Source organism: Narcine bancroftii, chromosome 9 (genome assembly GCF_036971445.1).
Source record: "Narcine bancroftii isolate sNarBan1 chromosome 9, sNarBan1.hap1, whole genome shotgun sequence".
In the NCBI taxonomy this organism is placed as follows: Eukaryota; Metazoa; Chordata; class Chondrichthyes; order Torpediniformes; family Narcinidae; genus Narcine; species Narcine bancroftii.
Genome location: NC_091477.1, coordinates 95,013,694 through 95,035,634, shown reverse-complemented (window position 1 = coordinate 95,035,634; position 21,941 = coordinate 95,013,694). Strand labels below are relative to the sequence as shown.

Below are 21,941 nucleotides of genomic sequence, written 5' to 3'. Positions count from 1 at the left end.
CAGCACTTAAAGCTACACACTTATGTGTCCATGATATAGCTGTCTTTCAGAATTTTGATAATTTTAAATGTAAAATCATGCACAAAATGTTGATAATCTCATGCATCAATGTGGCAATTGGGTGTAAAAATATTTTGGTTTGCAAAATACAACACGCAAATCCATGCTTCCCCAGAAAGTGAAGGGAAGCATGAAAGTGCCTTTCTCAAATGTGAGCTTATGGCCAAGTAAATAGCAGATCTACCTCCATATTTCCTTAACCGTGATCTGATTTTGAATCAGAATACATCTGCTTCAGTTTTCAAATAAACTCTGCATCCAAATATGAGTAATGTAGGCAATATCTTTACTATGTGTGCTTATTACTTCTGATTCATTATTTTCTCAGTCACTTATGATTTCCAAGACCAATGAATGAAAATTATTAATGATGATAGGAAAGACATTACTTTCAAACCAATGTTTAGGACCCAAGTGAAGTAGAATATTGCCATTTTGACAGATAATGATTGATTTTAAAGTGTAATTAGCTTTCAAAATTCTGCTAACAGAAGAGATACTGTACCTGACTAGCCCTCTCCCATGCCAACAGGGTTTACTTTGTTTCTTTATTAAATTACAAAATAACAGCGATTAATATGTTGTCTAAATTGGGAATATTGACCAGTAAATTCCAATTTATACCACATATTCAATGCTGCTGGTAATTCAATGCAAATCCAGCAACAATACATTGAATCGTGATAATGATGGTAGACAGGTTATGATCCAGTATTAGGTAAGGTATGTGATACCATCAAAGATTAATATTAATGTTTTGATGTGATGGCCACAATGTGAGGGAAGAGATGGGGGTTATGGACACTCGTCACTAAAAGCAAATATGCATCTGAGCAGGCCTTCCTATCAAGAGATTTTGGGTACAAGAGCAAAGATACCTTACTACAATATAGCATTCTGGGTTTTTTTTTAAATGTACATTTTTAGTCTTCTTGAAATTGAGGAAATGCAAGGTTCATCAGACTGATTCTTGAGATGATGGGACAAATGTATTCAAAGGGTTGTCATATGAGCAGAGATGAGCCTGTATTTTCTGGATGTTGGAGAATTAATTTAAATTTCATTATAATGTACAAAATTCTAACATGGCATTTCAAGCTGGATGCAAGGAAGATTTATCCCCTGCCTGGTTAGTTTTGAACAAATGGTCTTAGCCTTGGGATACAAGGCAAGACATTTAAGAGAAGAAATGTCTTCACTCAGAGGCTAGGGAGTCTGTGGAATACTCCATCACAGAATTCTGCAGAAGCCAGATCATTAAATGTACTTAAGAATGAAAAAGAAAGATTTCCAGTTTCAAAATGCATCAAGGAGTATTAGAAGAGAACGAGAATATGGTATTGTGTTAAAGGATTAGCCAAGATCATGGTGAATGGAAGAGCAGACTTAATGGTTACTCATGCTCCTTTTTTAAAAAACAAGTTTCTAAGGCAGGCAACATTTGGTGGAAAATGGGTCTCGTGCATGTTTCATTGCTCCCTAGCAGGACCCATGGGAGTTCATCCATCCAGTTGGGCCCATGCAGCCATGATTTGAGGGCTGCTTTTAGATGGCAGTGAAAGCGCTCTACCAGTCCATTGGATTGGGGGTGGTAGGCAGTTGTGTGGGATAGCTGGCTGCCGCAGAATTTGGCCATGGACGCCAAAAGGGAAGAGGTAAACTGGGCTCCCCAGTCCAAAGTTAATGTAGGAAGGGACACCAAAATGGACGACCCACTGAGAGGTAAAGGCTCTCGTACAGGTCTCCGTGTCACAGGCCAGCATGGGTTCTGTGTCTAGCCAGCGTGTAAAACGGTCAACCACAGTGGCTGATGGGAAGAGGCCCTACAATATCCTCGTGCACGTGGTCGAACATGTCTATTGAAGGCAGAAAACGTTGCACTGGGCCTTTAGTGTACTGATGAACTTTGGCTCACTGGCATTGTACACAGGTTTTTGCCCAAAGTGAAACTTCGTGCCAAAGGCCATGCCATATGAACCTATCCAAAATGAGCTGGACTGTTGACCAGATAGAAGAATGAGACAGTCCATGCACTTGGTTGAATACCCACCATATCCAGGTTGCGGGCAGGATTGGCCTGGGGTGACCTGTAGAAATATCATACAGGAGTGTTAGGCTTCCTGGGTCTGGCGCAAATTCCTTAATTTGTAGACTGGTGATGGCGGTGCGGTATGCTTGTGTGTCGGCATCTTCAGCCTAGTCCCTGGCGAGCTGAGTTGTGTCGATGCCACCCATCACTCGGAGATCGTTGGCCTGGACAGTGCGTCAGCTACCATCTTGGATTCCCCGCTACATGGCCAATGTCTGTTGTATATTCAGAGATGTACGAAAGGTGTTATTGTTGCCTTGCTGACCAGGGGTCTGAGACTTTGCCCAGTGCCTGCACCAGCGGCTTGTGGTCCGTGTAGGCCGTGAACACTTGGCCTTCAAGGATATACCAGAAATGGGGTATGGTCAGGTACATTACCAGCAGTTCATGATCAAAAGCGCTCTACTTCAACTTGGGTGGTCAGAGGTGTTTGCAAGTGGCCACTACTAGTGATCCACCCACTGCTAGTCTGAGCATTTGTTGTTAACGACAGGGTAAGTCTTGATCCAGGTGTGCCAGGACCGTGGCTTTGGAAAATGCTGTTTTGGTCTCCTCGAATGCCTGGAGTGCCTCTGCAGGCCATCTGGGCTCCTTGTTACCTGCCTTAACAAGGTTGAAGAGAGGCCACATGGTGGCTGCTGCTCCTGGAGGAAGTGATGATAGAAATTTACCATCCCAAGGAATTCCTGCAGGCTTTTGAGGGTTTTGGGCCTGGGAAAGTTCTGAATGGCCTCAACCTTGTCAGACAAGGGTGTTGCTCCAACTGTGCAAATGGGCTGCACATGGATGGAGTTGGGTTGCGAAGTGAAGAAGAGCCGGTCTGCTTCTCTTGCCTCGAGGTGCTGTTCGGCAAAGTCCACGTAGGAGATTGCGGTAGCATCATGGACTGGCAACTTGGAAAGGAACAGGGCCTGAAACAGGAAGCACTTTGTGTGTCTGTCTGTCAGGGTCTCTAGCGCCAGCATCAATTCTGAGGTGTTGCGATCACCTAGGCCCTGTGTGTTAAGAATGCAAATGACCCATTTGTGCTGGCTAAGTTCAAATGACTTGAGCAAAAACTGTTTAAACATCAAGTACTTGCCATCCACGGGTGGATTATTGATAAACGGGGTGACTTTCACTGCTGTGGCGGGGTCCATGGCACTGACCACATGCCAGAATTTGGTGTCCTCAGCTGTTATTCCTTATACAAACTAAACAAATCATTTTTAGAAAAACAATCAACTCAGCAAAAAGCTTTAGTCTGTCTTCTTTTTCAATGGTGATGTATTGACTGAATAGTTTTTAATAAAATAAATCACACATGTCCCAAAGTAATCACTAAACTTGGTCATAAAAATGCCTATTAAAAGTGTTGCTTCCAGATTGTCAGAATTCCAAAGCATCGCACATCAGTAAGGCAAAAAAATTGACCAAATTATCCAATGAAATGCTCCTGTAAAACTAAACTGATGACTAAGTTGCTATTGTTACTACATTCTACCATTTAAGATGAAATTTCAGTGTTCAAGAGTGAAATGACAACAATGAATGAAAAATTAACCACTGTCCTCCCACCACTCCCACCCTGTTGATATCCCATTATAACCTACACCAATTGTCCACACTATCCACAACAATAAAGACCAAATCCCAGTATGGATTCTTGTGGAGCACCACTAGTCACCACTAGTCACTGACCTCCAGGCGAAATAAATAAATAAATAAATAGATCTACTGCCACCTTCTGCCTTGTAAGCAAGCCAATTCTGAATCCATGCAGCAGAATTTCCATTTTCTTGATCTGTGTTTTGGTAGAAGAGACAAAGGGATGCATTTACCATTGGTTGTAACCAGTGGAATACTGTAGTGATCAGTGCTGGACCTTTGTTTATTGTGATGCATAGTAAATTTCTGATAATCCATCATCTAGCTATTTGGAAATCCCTTTGGCTCACCAGGAAATATTTGCTGCATTCTCCATCCAGTCACGGAGACATCAGTTTCCACACTCCTAATCCATTCACCAAAGTCCCATTTCCAACACTCCCCATGCAGTCACCAAGGCCCCAATTCACATGCTCCACATCCAATTGTAGGGCCTTGGTTCCTAAATCCTCCCATTCACTCACTGGCATCCCAGTTCCTACTTTATCCATTCACTATCTGGTAGATAAGATATACAGGATACTTGCATTAACTGGAGCAAAGAATATAAGAGCAAAGAAATTAAGGTATGGCTTTATAATCCATTACATAGCCACAGGTATTGTGTGCTGTTATAATAACCACACAATAGAAAAGATGTGATTACAAATTAGAGAGGAGACACATGAAAATGGTACCTGGCATAGACCATTTCATCCATGTGAGAGTGAATAGGCTGACTGTGTTTGCCTCTCTGTGGTGGACTCCTTGTTTACATATAAAAATAATGAGAGGCATAGATCGGTTAGATCCTCATGAGGTATAAAGGGTTAGAGATTTAGAGAGGAGTTGAAGAAGATTTTTTTCATCCATCGTCTGCATTCGGGTGGTAACGGCAGATATTCTCACAACACTTATTAAGAATTTAAATTAACACATGAGATGCAATGATAGTGAAGGTTATGGTACAAATGTTTGGTATAGAGATGTACTTGATGGCTGACTCAGACATGGTTGGTGTTTCTGTGTTGTGTGATTCTAATGTAATAGCTATTGTATAGCATTTTTAATCAATTTTGGCAAATGTAATACATATTTTACTTGATAGACTAATAAATTTACCAATATTCTTTATCTTAACCTATGGCAAGATCAAAATCAGCACAAATGCTGACAAAACCGAGCCTTTGCAATGTACACTGCCACCTATAGACTGTCCTAAATAGTTTCTAAGGGAAGGTTAGTGCCCTATGGCTGATTTCATTTACTTGGTTCAAAGAATTTGTGGAGTAAAAATTCTGCTTATCATCAATGCTATTTATTCCATAGTCCACTAAAATATTAGATTCTTTCTTCTATTTCTTCTTGAGTTCATTTTCATGCCTTATAACAATAGTATGGATTTTTGTCGGATCATGATCTTTACTACAATTCTGCAATTCACATTGGTCCCAATCCAAAACTAAATACAGGTATACCAAGCTTTACGAAACTAGAGCAGTCCTACAGAACCTTTTATAAGCCAAAATGGCGTAAAGTGAAGGCAATTACCATTGATTTCTATGGGGAAAAATGTTTTGAGCATTCCCAGACCCAAAAAATAACCCACCAAATCATACTACCTAAAAGGTTTTACACATAAAACCTAAAATACTAACATATAGTAAAAGCAGGAATTATATAATAAATACACAGCCTATATAAATAATGTATGCATAGTGTAGTTTCACTTACCAGAATCGGAAAGACAGCGAGTTTTGACAGTGCTGCAGGCCGCCCTGTAACTGCCCTGTTGACCACATGCTGACTGCCCTGCCAGCTATGCGCTGACTTCCCCGCCAGCCACTTTTTCATAAAAACAAAAATCCTTTCATAAAAGGTTTCTTTGTAAAAAGCAAATATGTATAAAGCGAGTATTCGTAAAGTGGGGTATACCTGTAAATTCATTCACAACGTTCACCCAAAAGTTTCATAACATTCAGCCTTTTAAAACTATGCTCACTGTATTTCTGCAGACCTCTCAGTTATGGAATTTGTTTTAAAATGGATAGATGTGTGCATCTTTGCATTAAATTTAAAAATAAAAAAATGGACAAAATTTAGGAATGCCCAGGGTTAACCTTGGCAAAAAACTTGTCTGCATGTTAGAAAATGAATACTAAGATGCCAGTAAATTCAGAACTTGTAAAAATAAAAACCCAAAGCTAGAGAAACTCAACAGATCAAGAGGTTTCAGGCTTGAACCCTTCATCAAGGTATGGAAAAATGTCAGCAGGCATCCAAACAAAAGAGTGGGAGGGAGGGGTAGTTGCAAAGGCAGGACATAATAGGTGGAAAGGAAGGAGGGAACAGCAGCGATCAAGGGAAGGAGAGATGGCTTGGTGAAGGGAGGGGGAAGGGAGGGAGGGAGAAGAATTGGAAAGGGAAAGGGATGGGGCAGAGGAAAGAAGGGAGCAGGTTAGCAGAAAATGGAAAAGTCGATGTTAATGCCATCTGGCTGGAGAGTGCCCAGACAGAAAATTAAGTGTTTTTCCTCCAATTTGCAGGAGGTCTTGGTGGGACAGTACATAAAGCCATGGATAAACAAGTGAGTGTGGGAGTGCGACACAGAACTGAACTGGTTGGCTACTGGGAAGTCTCTGACACTCTGATATGGATGGAGTGAAGCGATCTCCCAATCTGTGCCCAGTCTCTCTGATGTAGAGAAAGCCATAAAAGGAGCACTGGATTCAGTAAACCAGCCCAAGTGAAGTGTTGCTTCGTATGAAAGGCCTGTTTGGGGCTCCAGACCATGGTGAGGGTGCAGATGTGGCACCTCCTGTGGCCACAGGGAAAGGAGCCAGGGGTGATTGGTGGGAAGGGATGAGTGCTTGAGGGAGTCATGGAGGGAGCGGTCCCTATAGAAGACAGAGAGGGGATGAGAGGAGAAGATGTGTCTGGTAGTGAAATCCTGATGTAAGCACCGTAAATTCCAGAGGATAATGTGTTGGATGCAGAGGCTGGTGGGTGGTAGGTGAGGATAAGGGCGATTCTATGTTTGTTGCATCCTGAGGCAGAGGGAGCCAGAGCAGATGAGCGGGAAATGGAGGAAATGCTGGTGAGGGCTGAGTTGATGGTGGTGGAAAGATCTGGACTGGAAGACTTCATCCTGGGAACAGATGCAGGGGAGAAATTGACAGAAGGGGATGGAATCCTTGCAGGGGACAGGGTGTGAGGAAGTGTAGTCCAGATAGTTGTGGGAGTTGGAGGTTTGTAGAATATGTTGGTGGAAAGCTTGTCTCCCGAGATGGAGACAGAGAGATCCAGAAAGGGGAGAGTGTTGTAGGAGATGGACCAGGTGAGTTTGAGATCGGGGTGCAAGTTGGCCATGAAGTGGATGAAGTTGAAAAGCTCATTGCGGGGGCAATCAACTACCAGCATGGTGGCTATACAATGGTGATCTATGCTCTCAGAACAAGAGGAAACAATGAACACGTTTCTGAAATCCAAATGTGTAAAAATGTTTGGTTTTTTTTCCAAAGCTTCACATTTTGAATTATAAATGTCCATACAGCACACATTGTACATTATCTTTCCGCATTGTTAAAATACACTCAACAATGGACCCGGCAGCGTTATCCGCAAGAGATCAGTGAGAAAGGGCAACAGAAAGAAATAAACACTGCAAACAAAAACAAATGAAGAAATGTGAATATTGTCCTGGGTTTCACGTTTTTATTTGTAGTAGTAGTTATTGCAAAAATATTCGTGAATTACCAATTTTGACTGTTCGGAATTTATTTTTTAATGCAAAACCTCCAGAATCTTATAAATATTCCAGTGTTCGCTGTCATTTCCACTATAAAATCATGACATTCGTAAGTCAGATTCCTGAGTCACCATATACATCGTCGGGTAAAAAATAATCATTTTGAATATGTGGTTGCCAGCCCAGTCTCCGAATTTAAAAGTGAAAATTGTATATTTTCGCTTAGAAGCCTGCCAGCGATACATTTGAGAATTAGTAAGTTGTCATGTTAATGGTCAGTTTAAACCGACAATCTTAGACAACAGATTTTTATCACTGGCACTTACCACAAAGTTTTCATGATTTCTTCGAGGGGGTTTGGATGTTGTTTCCCACTCACTTTTCCTTGTTTTTTTTTAACCCACCACCCTCACCCCAGCGCTTGGCATACTTCTGACAAAGCATTAATTATCTCTCCCCCCTTCTCAAAATATACAAATTCATCTACATAATATCGCTGAACGTAGAAACAAGATCCTATCATTAAATCAAAGGGTTTTTAATGTTTTGGTTTTTCCCTTGTCTTTTTTTTAAAACATGTATCCCACTTCATTCGATTTCGGAAAGCCTTAAGAATTCCACAGCGGTTTGGAGCTATTCAATTTTGAATTACGTCTTGTATTTTTAATGATGCTCACATAGCCTTTCCTTTTCTGATATAATGCCTCCATTTTCAAATGCAATCATTACAAATATTAAATCGTTTGCAGCTGCAGAGAAAATCTTAAACCTCACAAATGATATTTTCTTTAAAAGAATACCGAATAGAACCACTTCCCTCATAAATACCCATTCCTCCTGAGTTGCTTTCATTCGAGTCAGGGGTTGCAAATAATTCACCTGAGTTGACTATATGTCAAATTCGTCTTGATGAGCACAATGAACATTAGGAATATTAAGGTGATCCGTAAACATCAGAGGTGATGTCAGCATAGTCACGTCATTCAAAAATTTATCGATAATTGCAGTTTTAAACAAATAACATTTTTGGTTGTTGAAATGTATCTCTCTTAAAATGTGTTACTTTTCATTGTTAACCCCATCAACAATTGGTAAGCAATCTTGGATCGTTCACATTGTTGTCTTTGCAAGTGACAAGGCAGGATGGCTTTTAAAAAAAAGGTGTCTCTGTGGAATTGTAGCGTTGAAATACTGTAATGTAATACCGATGGGACAAGGAAATAGAGGAAGGTGGGAATCGAGGATAAACATCAAAAATCATAAAATTTGGAGCCTTTGCTCCAAACCAAGTTGATTTCTCTCCGTAACACCTTGGTTCTGTGTCTTGTACCATGCATGAGGTCTTTACTTGTCTGCTCTTAAAACAGTCTCTATCACTGCAACTTGATACATGCAATAATAAACTTGAAATTGAACAAAACTGACATCAATGAATCTTTAAAAGATAGATATTATTGAAAGGTGTGACATGGAATTCAGAAGTTGGGGTACAATTGTATATACAAGAAATATGACGGCAATAGAGATCTTGTAAGATTTTTTAAAATGTCCCACATTACTTTGAGAGACTGTTTCCAATTGAACTGTAGCAAATGCTAAATAAGTAGGCTGAATAAGGAGAAATGGAGTATTTTATCAAACAGAATATTAATTTGAAATAGCTAAGGAGTTAGAATCCAAATGGAAAATTTAAATCATAGTTGCTTCAAAGGCCTATATTTCCAGAAGCACAGCTTAGCTCACGTTGATTATGGATATTGATTACTGAAAATGCATGAAGCTGGAGTTATGGCAGTGGTTTCAAAACATTTTCAGACTGCCACACCCTTGAATCCCAGGCTACATCCCTCATGCACCCCTACCCCCCCCCCCCCCCCCCACACACACTTACAACAAACCAACACCTCTTACTTGGTATTAAGTCTATTGCAAATTTAAAACAACTAATCTAGCACTATAAACAAGCATATGTATTTCACAAATAAAACATAGTAAACCAATTTATTTTGCAATATGAAAGGGTAAATTTTTACCTCACCTGTAACTACAATGATTTCACAATTTTCACACCATATTCCTACACTTCTTTTTTGTTTGCTGTGCTACGGCCAAATTTTATTCTGCAACAAAATATATAAATTCTTTGTAAAAATCATGCCAATTACAACAAAATGCAGCAGAAAAAAGCATAAGGAAATGCAATATCAATGCAATTACTAGGAAAAGTACATGACACAATAATACAATTGTGAAAATATTTTTAAAAATCAAATACTTAAGAACTACTTAACATTAGAAGTTCCAACCATCTATGACACTGCCCATGTGTAGTGATGTGGAGATTCTAATTCAAGGGGGAATGAGTGTACGCTTTTCTCTATAATGTATTTCATATTCCAAAGTGAGGGCTCAAAGCCTGGATTACATAGATCAAGAGAAAGATGGGAGGATGAACTTAGGCACAACAATCCAGAGAGGTGCTGGTCAGATTTGTGTCTGGACAGCACAACAGTGATTATTAATGCCAGATACAGGTTGGTGCAATACAACTTTCTGCATCAACTGTATATCATAAAACCAGAAATCTCGGCAATGTGCTCTAGGAATGGTGTGGAGATTGGAACCTTTATCCATTCAACCTGGCTGTGTTCAAAGAGATCCTTCTGGAAGGACCCTGGGGATATACTGATAAAATTATAAAGGTGGATTTTCCACAAGATCCAGAATTGTACCTTCTTGGAAACATTATGGATGTGTGTTTTATACTCTCCAAGTACCAAATTCAGTTTGTGAAGATCGCCTTGGTGGTAGCCAGGAAATGTACGGTGGTCACATGGAAGTCTGACTCCCAACTAAATATTACACAATGGAATATGGAAATGCAGAGCTGCATCCCCCTGGAGAAAACTCCAATCATTAGAGTGTGGAAAACTTATCTGAAATATATTGGTAATGCAGATATGACTATTCCCCTTTGGAAAAAGGTTACTAAAAAAATCCATCCCAACAGGGAAACAATTGGGATCAATGAAGTGGGATGTGGCACAGATGATGTGCTTGTTTATTCTTTTTATTCCTCACCTTTGGTTACTTGGTTACCTTGGTTGTTTGTACCTAGGTTTCTGTAGGGGTCATTGACCCCACCAGTATTTGTGTTTTACGTATCTGTATAATTTATATGACTTTCTCCATCGGGCACACAAAACTCAAAACGGTCAACCAGTTTACCTATCTCGGCTGCACCATTTCATCAGATGCAAGGATCGACAACGAGATAGACAACAGACTCACCAAGGCAAATAGCGCCTTTGGAAGACTACACAAATGAGTCTGGAAAAACAACCAACTGAAAAACCTCACAAAGATAAGCGTATACAGAGCCGTTGTCATACCCACACTCCTGTTCAGCTCCGAATCATGGGTCCTCTACCGGCATCATCTACGGCTCCTAGAACGCTTCCACCAGCGTTGTCTCCGCTCCATCCTCAACATTCATTGGAGCGACTTCATCCCTAACATCGAAGTACTCGAGATGGCAGAGGCCGACAGCATCGAGTCCATGCTGCTGAAGATCCAGCTGCATTGGGTGGGTCACGTCTCCAGAATGGAGGACCATCGCCTTCCCAAGATATGGCGAGCTCTCCACTGGCCACTGTGACAGAGGTGCACCAAAGAAGAGGTACAAGGACTGCCTAAAGAAATCTCTTGGTGCCTGCCACATTGACCACCGCCAGTGGGCTGATATCGCCTCAAACCGTGCATCTTGGCGCCTCACAGTTCGGCAGGCAGCAACCTCCTTTGAAGAAGACCGCAGAGCCCACCTCACTGACAAAGACAAAGGAGGAAAAACCCAACACCCAACCCCAACCAACCAATTTTCCCCTGCAACCGTGTCTGCCTGTCCCGCATCGGACTTGTCAGCCACAAACGAGCCTGCAGCTGACGTGGACATTTACCCCCGCTATAAATCTTCGTCCGCGAAGCCAAGCCAAGAGAGAGAATTCTCAGTTCAAGGGCATGGGGTGGGGAGGGGTAGTGGTGGGGGGGGAGGGATAAAAATGCACTCTGTATGTCATATTGATATTGAAATAAATTGTATTCTTTGTTTGAATATGAGTCTTTGAAAATCACAAGTAAAACATTTTTTTAAATTAGAAATTACAGTTAGATATAAATACAGGTATACCTTGTATAACATGGTTTTGAACAGTGCAGGCTTTGATATAATGCGGTTAGCCCCTGTACTGAGTGGTCAGTCACTGTCCTGGGTGGTCATTCACCATCCTGGGCTATGGCATACTAGGATTTGAGAACATAAAATGATGCCCAGAGACATATAATTCTAGAAGGCCTGAATTTTAAGAGAAAAGCTAAAACAGGTGGGCTTTGAGAACATCAGTTGACGACCTTTAGAAACAGACATACTCTGAAACATAGACTTAATTAAATGTGATTGCAAATAATTTTAAAGATAAGCTAAAATTAAATAAACATCAACAAATTTAAAGAGTGAGGAACCCAATGATGTGAATGATAAAAGTGAATAAACAAAATGATTTTCTTTTATGAATTATCAAAATTGTAACTACTAGTACAAATTTCCAAATGGATTTAACTTCAATGAGAAGGTTCCAAACAAATTTAAAACTCTCAACATAAATTATTTACCTCAGGACACAGAAAAAAAACCCATTCTGAATTGATGACTACTCAATTGTAATTTTAAGTCCTACCAAGCCAGACACCGGGTCATATTATACCCATATTCTAGCAAAGAAAGAGATGAACCACGTGTGAGAAAATCTCATGTTAACTTTGAAAATGGCTGAATAAATTAAGCAGAATTTTGTTATTGCTGGCAGTAATCTAGAAAATAGCAAATTTTAAAAATAGTTGTTTGTGCAGGGTTAGTATGTCTGAGAAAACAACATATAAAATGAATGATTGGAAATTATGTGATATGATTTTCAGATTTCACTTTGATTTCCGAATGGACATAGTGGATAAATTTTATTACAGATAAGATAATGTATAGAGCAGTGGGGAGTCCTATCTGAATTATCAATATTAAAAAGATGAGAGACCAGGAAACAGGCAAAGAGGAAATTTAACGCCTTTCATTATGGGATGCAATAAACAAGAAGGAAATGTGTTTATTTAATTGATGTCACATTATCAACAAATTCCAAAGTACTTAAGGAACAGTACCATATTTTTGAAAAGTAATCACATGTAACATAAGAATAGTATTTTATTTTAGATTTTAGATATAAGGCACAGTAACGGACCATTTCAGCACATGAGCTCATGTCGCCCAATTACACCAAATTAACCTACAACCTCTGATACGTTTTGAACGGCGAGAGGAAACCAAAGTCCCCGAGGAAACACTACACAGGGAGAGTGTACCAATTCCTTACAGACAGTATGGGATTAAAATCCCAGTCCCAATCGCTGGCACTGTAACAGCGTTGCGCTAACCACTACACCAACCATGCCACCCTTATTGAAGTATTATTAAAATACAATAACATTTGTACAAATTAAATATATTCAAGGCATTGTTTGTGATGTCAGTGACTGCATGCGGATCCTTAGTTCAGTTTCTGTGCAAATTATTTCACAAAAAGAAGGCCCTCCTTGGACAAGTTATTGGGTATAAGAGTACAGATGTCATTTTGCAACTATATAAAACTTTGATTAGGTCGCTTAGGTACCCTATTCTAGGAATGATGTGGATTGAATCTTTGGATAGAGTATGCAGTGGCATATCTGACATCGCCACCCCCCCCCCACAACCCCTCCATATTAAAAACCGCACAAAAAAATCACCACACACCAACCATCCCACTGCCACCTGACATATCCCTGTAAATTACACAAACATTGCGTTGATGCAGTAGAAGTATGTGTTTCATACCTAGCATTCCGTTCCCAGTTAGAAGATGCAGCCCATGGCTTCTGTGCCCCTGGCCTCCTGCTGATAACTTTGGGACAATGTCAGTCGACATCGACCCACTCAGAATGTCCTGGGTTGCATGCCACTCCAGCCAACATTCCATCACCTGCTCTAAGTGCTCTTACTACTTACTGAATAGGGTGATGAGGATGAGCAGGAGGAAGATGTCGTAGACCTCGGCTCAGACTCATGTAGGACCCGAGTCTGCATGACACTATTAACCATTATTAACCACGATCTATCATTATTAACCATAGAACCATTAAACCATACAACACTGCAGCACAGAAAGCCCATGATAGAACTATATATAGCATCTCACTGAGCCAGCCCATTCTGGCCTCCTCCAGTGCAGTGGCACTGGAAGAGTGGTTTCAGCTGGTAGGGGCTTATGGGTAAGGAAGACTGCCATTTTGGCCATGGATTCTGCATTGAGCCACCGGCACTGCAAAGTTCCCAAAGAGCGGCCCCAAAAGGCCAAAGCACCTCAGTGAGGCGCCAGAGGCTGGAGAAGCTCAGTATCGATGCCAGAGGCTGGAGGCGCACTCCGGTGAGCTCCTCCGACAGTACTGACCTCCGATTCGGATGGAAATACAGTAATTTTAAAAAATACACACACACATACACACACCAATTGGGTACCTGGTACAACAATCAAGGAAAACAAATACAATACCTGCCAGTCCTACTCCCATGCCACCTCTTAACTGACTCAGTGAGGCGCACACACACGCATGCACGCACGCACGCACGCACGCACGCACGCACGCACGCACGCACGCACGCACGCACGCACGCACGCACGCACGCACGCACGCACGCACGCACGCACGCACGCACGCGCACACACACACACACACACACACACACACACACACACACACACACACACACACACACACACACACACACACACACACACACACACACACACACACACACCTACAAGCTATGAATAACTTACTTGGCCAAACTAAGGGTACTAATTAAACATTCTCAATCAATTATCAATCCTTTAGCAGTAGAGTACAGTCTACATCTTAGCCAACAGGCAATACTTACCGTTACCAACAATTGCTCCAGAGGTTGTTCTAGGCCTGGAGTGGTCCCAATGGCACAGAGGTGATTCAACTCAAGCACAGCATGGTCAAAGACTGAGTCCCAACAATGGTGAAGAGGGTGATTGGGGCACATGTGGCCCCCTTTATAGTGCTGGGGACTGGGCATCCAGCCCAGGTTGTTTACAAGACACCAATGGCTCAATGCCAAGTTGGCCAAATACAAATGGCCAGGCTGGGGGAACCCATGTAATTTACAGGGGCCAATCAATGGCTCAGTGCCATCAATATCAAGCCAATTATAAAGGGCAATGAGCTTTATGGCCCCAGGTCAAGTACAAAGGGATTCAAATTGGCCAATGCAAGGTGTTCATTTAATGGGTATGAGCAGGGCAAAACCTTGATTGGCAGTGCTGCTGGGTAATGCTGTGACTGCCCCAACCCTTCACTGGTCACTCATTACATTACATACATACAATAAAGAGTGATGAAACAGTAATTCAGTCAAATAAATCTTCATAGCATATTACCCTTTTCAGTCACACGCCGTACATATGCCATCACCAAAACGCTATTAATTCATGTGTCACAAAACTCACAACGATCATATTCAGTCACTCTGTGGAGTCTGCAACCATTTCCTTGGTGCTTGCATAAGCAGAGTGGTTCCAGCGGATCAGCTGCAAGGTAAGGATGTCGCTTTCAGCTTGCATGGTGTTGCCTTCAACTGGAATGGTCTCACCGCCCCGAAGGGCTGCGGCTAGTGGGCCAAAGGCCCCAATAAGCAACCTGATGAAATGCCAGTCCAGTGCCTGGAGCGGCACTGCTGGGCGCTCAAGAGTAAGTGGGATTGGGCTAGCCCGACTTGGATGTTGGACGGGTAAGGCGAGGACAGTGGTGCATTCCCCCCCCCCCCGATATTTGCACCCCTGTTCTCTGCCCCACCTGCCATGTCCTAGATACATCTATGAGAATAGTGAAGAAATTTACCAGGATATTATATGGATTAAAGTGCATGACTTATGAGGAGAGGGTGGACAAACTTGTATTGTTTTCTCTGGAGCATGGAAGTTGAGAAACCTGAAATAAGTTTATAAAATTATGAAAGGCTTCGACAGTTAGAATTGTTTCCCTAGGTAAACATGTCAAATATAATGAGCATGCATTTAAGATAAGAGGGAAGATGATTTTTAGTGGTAGATGCCTGGTACAGGCTGCCAGGGGATAGTGGTGGAAGCAGATAGATAGAAAAGTAGCATTTAAGAACCTATTAGATAGACACATAAATATGGAGGGGTACACATTGTGTGCAGGCAGAAGAGATAAATTTTAATTTGGCATTTTGTTCAGCACAAACACTGAGGATTAAAAGGCTTGTTCCTGTGCTGTACTGCTCCAAATTATATACAGTGTGTTCTAAAAAAAACACTGATTTATATCTTGTTATTACAGATAAAATAGTGCATATTTGAATGTTGCATATATTTTAGATATTAAAAATATGACATTCAAAGGGACCAGGGTGAGGACATACAGAAAATTCAATATCTTTCATTGTGTGATCCTAAAATAAGAATCCACCTTCCCATTTATCACCATCATCTATTTGCTAATAATACTACTTTTCTATCCAATTTAGTAATGTCAAATTAATTTCACAAATATGATATTAATCTTCTGCATTAAACTTGCATTTTACAGTGGCTGCTCTTCCAAAGTTCTCCATTGTAAAGTGAGGACAGATAACTGGAGATTAGAGCTCATCAGACCTCGTCAATAATTTACATTCGTTCAAAGACTTTATGGACCTGCTGAAAAAGTCTATCAGAGTACTAAAATAATGTATTGAGTACAAATGTAAAACTGAACCTTGGGCAGTCTTGTCACAATCAGGAGTCATCAACAAATATCTGCACAAAAGGAGATGTTTTGAGGGCTAAGAAGAAAACCCATTTCATTGTGTTTATACACAGCCATCATTTGGAAATTATTCAACATAAGGAGTGCTTTTACTCATCTCTCAGAGTTTGCTATTTTCCTCACCATGTTAATCTGATAGACTGTTTTGCTTTTTTCCACTTGTTTATTAACTTCTTTGCTTTTAAAATTTAAGTATGATTTAATGTCAATTGCATGAAATACCTTGGCCTTTGATTTTCTCTACTACATCCAGTCAGTGCATGAAAGATTGCAAAGTACATTGTTCCATTTGAATCAACTATGGATTGTAGAGCTCGTCGAAAGAACCAAAGACTTGTTGATCCAAACCAAGGCTTTTATTAGCAAAAGACAGGAGCTCTTCACAGGTGGCCGACCAGTCCGGAATGATCCGACCTGGCTAGGGACACAACCCTTTAAGGCCCAGACAGTAGGCGTGGCTAAGCTCTCAGCCAATTGCTGTAAGCACAGTCATTACATACATACTCTAAATACTGTAACTATATACATTGGTGATAGGTCTGTACTATCACCATGGATTTAATTAAAATTGACTGATTTTAAGACACTAACTAAACATTTTTAATATGTAGATATCTGCAACCTATGAGTTATTGACTGACCACAGAATACAAACATCAATCCTGTGTCAACTAAACCATAAACTAACGTTCAGTTCATGTGTCAGAAATTTTACTTTCTTGCTTCACATTAACGTGGTCTTGGACTTCAACTTTTTTAATTTACTCCTTCTGTAGTACCAAATCCTACTTTGATGTAAACATGTTCTTGACACTTAGACTTAAGAAAAAGTGTTTCAGAAGCTGAATGATGGCAGAGAGTATTGCAGTAAAACCCACAACTTTTATTATTGATATCGAGACACGCAAACTTTTGAGACAAAAAGCAACCTCTAATTGATTTCCTCTTCATTAAGCTAAGTATAGTCAGGCAAAGTTGCTTCCACACAAAAGGCTCACCTGAGTTAAAATGATACGTGATCATATGTTAGTAGTTGGGAAACAGAAAGCACCTTGAAATCCTTCATGCATTTTTTAAATTCTACAACAAAGAGTAAATGTGTTTTAGTCTTTACTATTTTGCATTGTTTCAAACAATGTGTGGCTGAATTTCAATGAGTAGGGAATGGATTTTGTGGAGAAAATACGTGCCAACATTTAAAATACAAAAATATTACTCTGTCTAATCACCGATTACTAGAAATTTCCTGTTGCAGCAGTAACTACTAGGTCGTAAAGAGTAAAAGATGGGGTTCTATTAGTTCAAGATTGTTTTGCAGGTAAATAACATTTGTCTTTTGGGGGGGCTTTTCTGCTTTTACAAGTGTGATAGTACAGACCTATCACCAATGTATATAGTTACAGTATCTAGAGTGTAATGACTGTGCTTATAGCAATTGGCTGAGAGCTTAGCCATGCCTACTGTCTGGGCCTTAAAGGGTTGTGTCCCTAGCCAGGTCGGATCATTCCAGACTGGTCGGCCACCTGTGAAGAGCTCCTGTCTTTTGCTAATAAAAGCCTTGGTTTGGATCAACAAGTCTTTGCTTCTTTCGACGAGCTCTACAATTTTATTAGCAAAAAGAATTTTTTTTAAAAGGGATGGAGCGTCTGACTCAGCCAGAAAAACTTGACATCGACCCACAGTCATCTACAGCCTTCAAAGCCTTTAAGTTCTGGCTGTTGAACTTTGAAAACTCCCTAAGGCTCATTGTGGTGGAGGTGGATAACCAGCGTCTAACAGCATTGCTGTCTATGGTGTCCTTGAGAGTCTATGAGAACATCCAGGATGAGACCACTTACACCGCAGCCATAAAGGTACTGAAAGAACTGTACGATCAACCAATGAACAGAGTTCATGCCTGGCTCATGCTTGCGTCGAGGAAGCAACAGCCTGGCGAGTCCAGCAGGGCATATTTACAAGGCGTAGTCAAGGCGTTGGGCAAGGTCTGTAACTGTGTGGACAAAACTGCTGCCGAGATCACAAACGATCTTGTCCGGGATGCCCATGTGGCCGGGCTCCAATCGAACGAAGTGAGACTGCGATTGCTCGAACAAGGGGTAGAAAAACTAGAGGACGTGGCCCAGATTGCAATCACAATGGAGGATGCAGCCTTAAAGTCAAACGAGTTCTCTAGGGACTGGACCCCACGTTCTGATGTGAGTAGAGTGCCCTTCTACCCTACCACCCCCCGAGATACTGACGGCCTGTCGGCTGCTGCTACACTGCCCCCTGCGAACCCAAAATGTTATTTCTGCGGGAGGGACAAGCACAGCAGGTCCCAGTGCCCAGCAAGAAAAGCCAGATGCCAGAAGTGCCTTAAAAATGGCCACTTTGCTGCAGTCTATAGGTCTAAAATGGCCACTGGCAAACACAGTGCCTCGTGTGAAGCCCACCCGCCACTATCCCATTCAAACTCTTCTTCCCCAGAGCTCTCGTCCAATGAGAGCGAGGGATCCCCTGCACGGCAACGCCTGACATCACGGAGATGCCGAACCCGGAAGGGGCAGCCCACCCTAGCAGCCATGATGTTGGCCCACCTCTCGCCCCCGTGCGGAACACTCGACCCGGCCTCGGTCCCGACTGTAGAGCCCGCTATTGCCACGGCCACGACCACCCCCGGAGACAACGCTACCGCTACCGCTGCTTGCTCCCCTGCTGCCGCTGCCCACACCGCCACCGGTGCGGCCACCGCAACCGACTGGGGACCCGCCACGGCCAACCAGGTACTCGCCCTAGCGTCCATCATAAAAGATGGGGTTCTATTAGTTCAAGATTGTTTTGCAGGTAAATAGCATTCGTCTTTTGGGGGGCGCTTTTCTGCTTTTACGTGCTTTTGGTTACTTTGGAGGTAACATCTTCATGCATCATTTGGAGTTTAATAATGATTGACATAATGCAGATAAATAGTGGGTTTGCAGAGGAAGATTTGCAGAAAAAATGGAAAACCTTCTACCATATTATAAATAAGCACTATGGACTTTGTCAGTGGTACTTGGATAAGAAATTCAGCAGTTCGCACAGACTTCAGAGGAGGCGAAGATATGCAACCAGAGCTTCGAGCAGGTATGCTTAAGCCCAAAATGTTGGTTACATTAGGTTCAAGTTCATCATCTGATTGTAACAGTGCAACCCGACGGAACAGCATTCTCCGGCGCAAGAACTGGGCAAACTCACATACAAACAAGACACACTTTCCAGACAAACTATACATATACAAGACAAATTATTCATATACAAGACAAACTATACATATACACAGAACCTATGTACATGACATGTACATATATTAAAAATATTAATAAATAGTAGAGTCATTGGGAGTCATTTTAGCAGTTCTGCAGTCATTCAGTAGTCTCACTTCCTATGGGAAGAAGCTGTTCCTCAGCCTGGTGGTTTTGGTTCTAATATTTCTGGACTCTTTCCAGAAGAGTATAGCTGCAAAATGCTGTATGGGGTAGTAGGAATCCTCACTAATTTTGCAAGCTCCCTTCAGACAATGATCAGTAAATTATTGTGGTGCGCTGTTAGACAGAATCAGACGCACACAAGATAAAGACTGAACAACAGGCTTTAATCCACAAAAGCTTCCACAGAGCCAGGCTGGCTGTGGCTGCAGCAACTCAGGGCCTTGGGAGGCCGGCGCAGGCTTATATCCCGGAGGGTGATTGACACCCGACTGGGTGGTGCTTGATCCATTCAGGCCGACTGATTGGCAGCCGGCCAAGTGTTGTCCTGTCCCCTTATCCTCCTGAAATAGGCTAGTGGTCTACCACCAAATTCACCATCTTCTTTAAAATTGTCCGGCGGGGGGCAGTAACAAGGAATTGCACCCATTATGTACATACAATATTTACAGGTTGAGACGATTCGGCAGCCACCAGGGTCTCTGTGACCGTTGTAGGACTGGCTCCTGGTAATTGGTCAGAGAGGAAGTGGGGGGGGGCTGGCGCAGGGGTGTGTGTGGCTGGTGTGGTGCCGCGTGGAGGGGTGGCCAGGGTCGATGTACGCAGGTCATATTGGATGGGTGGGGGGGCGGGTTCATCTCCTAAGGCTGAAGTGGACCCCTGGAGGTCATGGAGGCCCTGCATGCCCCATAGCTGCCTGGGGACGGGGGGGTGTATGCCCGGTCAGCATCGTCCTGGGTTGGAGGGTGGCGTGGTGTGATGGGTGCTCCTGCTGTGCCAGGTCCCTGGTTGAGACGGTGTCCTACCTGCCACTGCCGAACCTAACATAAGCGAAGTTATGGTTTGCATAAAGGAGGAAAACCTGTTCCACCAGGGCTTCGGCCTTGCGTATCCTGTCCCCTTACACTCCTGCAAGTACAGAGGTTTCCCCCTGCAGTATATTTTTTATATTAATCACATAAAAAAGCCTAATAGCCTGAATACGTATGAGATTATCTGATCTCAGAAGCTAAGCAGGCTCAGGCCTGGTCAGTACTTGGAGATGCTGTAGGTTTCTGTGAGGGACGCTGGTTTAAGTGGCAACTCTACCTTACATTAGACAAAAGTCAAAGAATTTCATGTTTGTTGCATTCTAACTGTATTATTAAATGACAATAATGGAACCTTTGCCCTTTTTACCTTTAGTTGGTGGGTGTGGGGGAGGAGATGTTTCCTCTCTGCCACTTTTATGGTCCTTTGCTCACTTCAGCCTTCTAAGGAAGGGCAATTGAGGTTGAGCCTTCCTGACAAGTGAAGAGACAAGTGTTTTGAAAGGCTGGTGTTGAAGCATATTAGCTCCTGTCTGAGCAGTGACATGGATACATTCCAGTTCACCTGTCTTAGCAATAGGCCTATGGCAGATATCATCTTACTAGCTCTACACAAAGCCCTGGAACACCTGGAGAGTAAACATGCATTCATCAGGATGTTGTTTATTGACTATAGTTCAGCATTTAACACCATCATCCCCTCGAAACTGATCAGCAAATCTGGGACTCAACACTCCACTGTGTAATTGGATCATGGATTTCCTTACCCCCAGACCACAATCACTGAGAATTGGTAAGAACATCTAGTCCACAACCTCCATCAGTACATGAGTACCACAGGGCTGTGTTCTAGCCCCCTGCTCTACTCACTTTACACCTATGACTGTGTCTTGGTACGACAATAAAACCATCTACAAATTTGCTGACTCTACCATGGTAGTGGGTTATATAAAGAAAGGTGACGAGTCAGCATGCAAGAGTGAGATTGAAAATTTGGCTGAATGGTCTACTAACAACAATCTTGCACTCAATGTCACCAAAACTAAGGAGATGATTGTTGGCTTCAGGAAGGGAAAGCCAGAGGTATAGAAGTTAGTGACCATTGGGAGATCAGAGGTGGAGAGAGTGAGTAAATTTAAGTTCTTGGGAGTAACTATTTCCTGGAATGAACACACTAATGACATCATGAAGGAAGCACATCAGTGCTTCGACTTCCTCAGGAATTTCTG

The 21,941-nt window shown here is 42.1% G+C and overlaps 1 protein-coding gene across 1 annotated transcript in view; it reads right to left on the bottom strand.

Moving 5' to 3' along the window:
* Positions 1-21,941, bottom strand: part of nlgn1 (neuroligin 1) — a 437,869-nt gene that overhangs the window by 407,669 nt on the left and 8,259 nt on the right. The window contains exon 3 of the mRNA XM_069896960.1: positions 9,562-9,643. The gene's annotated coding sequence lies outside the window, so the exon portion shown is untranslated. The remainder of the gene's footprint in view (positions 1-9,561; positions 9,644-21,941) is intronic.